Source organism: Elephantulus edwardii, unplaced genomic scaffold, assembly GCF_000299155.1.
Source record: "Elephantulus edwardii isolate Elephantulus edwardi_28Jun2011 unplaced genomic scaffold, EleEdw1.0 scaffold00122, whole genome shotgun sequence".
NCBI lineage: Eukaryota > Metazoa > Chordata > Mammalia > Macroscelidea > Macroscelididae > Elephantulus > Elephantulus edwardii.
In genome coordinates this window covers 10,740,948-10,744,750 of record NW_006399872.1, presented here as the reverse complement: position 1 = coordinate 10,744,750, position 3,803 = coordinate 10,740,948, and positions in this window count along the sequence as shown.

Sequence of the window (3,803 nt, the reverse complement as noted above, 5' to 3'; positions counted from 1 at the left end):
CTTCTGGTATTCTCTGCTTTCAGCCAAGATCCATCTAACATCAGCAACAGTATCCCTAGTACCACAAACCCTTCTAAACCCAGCCTGGACTTCCGGCAATTCTCTGCTGATGTGCTGTTCTAATCGTTTTTGGATAATCTTCAGTAGAATCTTGCTTGCATGTGAAAGACATGGCTAATATTGAGGAAAAAATGGAAATCTCAGAACACTTAATTGTGCTCATGTGAAATCTAAACCTAGAGATCAAGAAACTTTTCTAATTAAGTAGGAGGCACAGCGTTCCCTGACCTCAATGCCTATAACATCATAGTAATAACCAAAATGCTACTGGTACAACAATAGGCACATAGACCAATGGAACAGAATTGAGAATGCAAATATGGACCTATATATCTATGGTCAACTGACATTTGACAAGGAAGTAAAACAAATGAGGAAACAATAATCTATTCAACAAATGCTGCTAGCAAAACTGGACTCCTATCTGCAGAAACCTGAAACACGATACACAGCTCATACCATATACAAAAATTACCTCAAGGTTCATCAGAAACCTGGGAATAAAGCACAAAACCATAAAGTTTATAAAAGATAGACTGGCACCAAGCTTAGAAAGCTAGTCTATGGTATAAAGAGGATACCAAATACTGCGAAATATGAACAATCTGAGAGCTCAGATAAAATTGATGAATGGGACCTTCTAAAGATTAAATCTGTATGTGTATCAATTTTTTTCCAAGTAGGATGAAAAGAAAACCTACAGACAGGGGTGGGGGCGGGAAACAAACCACCATTAGGCAATAACCTCTAAGACAAAGGTCTCATTAACAAAAGTTTACAGAATATTCCTGGGCTTCCAGAAGCAAAAGTCTAGTAACCCAATTACAAAACGGAAAACAATGTGTTTGGATGGTGAGCAGACACATGAAGAAGTGCTCAAAATCACTGTTAATAAGAGAGATCCAGATCAAAATTACAAAGAATTACCATCTCACTCTAGCAGCAGTGGAAAAATTTAGCAGGGAACAGGAAATAAATGTTGTAGAAGATGCTGAGAGGTAGGAACTCTCATACAAGATTTGTGGGATTGTAAAACGATGCAACTACTCTGAAAAGTAGTTTGGTGTTTCCTTAAAAAGCTGAACATAGAGACTCCATATTACCCAGTTATTCCATAAGTGTGAATATACCCCACGGGAATTACAACTGAAGCATAAATGGAGATTTGTGCACCAATGTTCACAGCAGCATTAGTTACCACTGCAAGAATATAGAAAGAGCCCAAATGTCCAACCACATCTGCATCTGTTAATCCCATTGATGACTGGGGCCTTATTTTTTGCCAATACCTTCAGTGCAACTATAGTTTCCTCTTTCATTACCATTGGCTTCTGCTTACACAGTACTTCCTGAAATTTTTCAGTGTCAGTCAATTCTTTTTCCTACAGTGATTCTCTGTATTCCTTTTATTTTTTATGCTTCCTGGATCATTTAACATATTACCTATATCATCTTTCAATATTGTGACTTGAGGCCTAAATTTATTTCTTAGTTCTCTCAGCTTAAGAAACGCAGAGTTAGTTCTCTTTTTTATTCTTCAATTCCAGATCTCTGCCAATTCCGTGATAATACTTTGTTTTGTCTTCTTGAGATACCCTTTGAAATCTTCTTTTCAGCTCTTTTGCTTTGGCATCTTTTCCTTTTGATTTGGCTTCTTGAATTATCTAGTGCAATTTTCGGAGTCTCTTCTAACATTCATTTTTCTTTTTTCTTTCTCCTCTCTCTTCATGGATCATTTCTTTGATGTTATCCTACAACTCATCTGGTCTTTGATAATTGGTGTCAATCCTTAAAACCTATTCTTAAGATGATTTTGAAATTCTGATGAAATAGACTCAAGATTGTATATTGGTTCTCATGGACTTGTTTGAGTTTTCTTCAGCCTCAATTTGAACTTACACATGATTAATTGCTGGCTGTACCCACTGTCCACAACTGGTCTAAATTTGACAACTGATATTGAGATTCTCCATCAATTCCTTCCACTAATGTAATCAATCTGATTCCTTTTAGGTGTGGTCCATGTGTAAAGTCACCATTTGGGCTGTTGGGGTTTTTTTTAAGGCACTTTCAACAAGTAAATCTTCGAACATACAAAATGAGATCATTCTATTTCCACCCTAATATTTTTCACTAACTTTTTACTTTCCAACTACTTTCTTCTTTGTTTCCAACTTTTGAATTCCAGCCTGACACCAATTATCTTTAATGCATCCAGATAGCATTTTTGTTTGTCAATTTCAGACTGCAAGATTTGATAAAAAATTTCAATTTCTCCTTTTTGGCTCTAGAAATAGGAGAATGTATTTGAATAACAGTCATGTTAACAGGTTATATATGGATAATATCCTATCACTCACAATTGTATCACAATTGTATTTCAGCATAGAAATTGAAGCTGACTTCTTGACTATGATCTCAACACCATTATTCTTCTGTTTTCATTCTCAACATATTATATCATGTGATTATTTGATTCAAAGTGGCCAAAGCTGATCCATCTACCTCACTAATGCCTACAATGTCAGTGCCCAAAGGGTTGAATTAATTTTCACAACTTCTAGTCTTCAAACACTCATGCTTTATTAACTATGCAAAAGCACTAACCTGTGTGAATCATAACGAGTTATGGCTAAAATTAAGAAGAATGGGAAGCCTATAGCATTTAATTGTGCTAATGTGAAACCTGTACCTAGAATAAGAGTCTGTTGGGCAAACAGAACAACGTGATTTAAATTTAAGAGTGTGGTAGGGTTCTATTTTCTCTTCACATCTATTCAATTTGTATGCTTTGCATATTATTCAAGGTGCTGGAGTCTATGAAGGAGAATGTTACATCAAGATCATAGGACGATTTATCAATAACATGTATTATGCAGATGATACAACCTTGCTTGCTGAAACTGAGGGAAACTTGAAGCACTTATTGCAAAAGATCAAAGAATATAGCCTTCAATGTTGATTACATTTCATTGTCAAGGAAACAAAAATTCTTACCACTGGATCCATAGGTAATGCCATAATGTTGTTAAGTGCCATCAAGTTGTAGGTGACTCATAGGGACCTTATAAATGAAAGTCCTTAACACTTGTGTAACTTTCATCCTTTCTCCAGGTTCATAGGGTTTCCAGAGGTAAGCTATTATGGAAGTGGATGCCACTCCTGCTTCCACGCTTGTTTTAATCAGGGAGGTCCACCAAACACTGTCTGCCGTGGGTAACCATTAACACATTTGACACATCAGTGTCACAGTGTTCAGCTTCACAGCAACCATGAGTTACCTCTGTATGACAAGTGGACACAATAAGGCTAGGGCTATATGACCTAGAAGAAAAGATTGAAACTGCCAACAATTTCACCTTAATTGTATTCACAATCAATACACTTGGTACCAGCAGTCAGGCAATAAGGAAACATTGCATTGGGGAAGTATGCAGTCAAGGACATCTTCATCCTTGAGGAGCAATGATTTCAGTTTTAAGATGAAGGTAGATTTGATTCAAGCAATGGTCTTTCTGAACACTTGTTATGCATCAGAGAGCTATACAATGAAAGAAGAATTGATACCTTTGAGCTATAGAGTTGGAGAAGAGTAACAAACATCCCATGGACTGCCAAAACAAACAAACAAATATGTCTTGGAAGAATCGAATTGAGAATCCAGAGATCAACCCATCTATCTATGGTCAACTGATCTTTGACAAGGAGATGAAATCAGTGAAGTGGGGGAACGACAGCCTTTT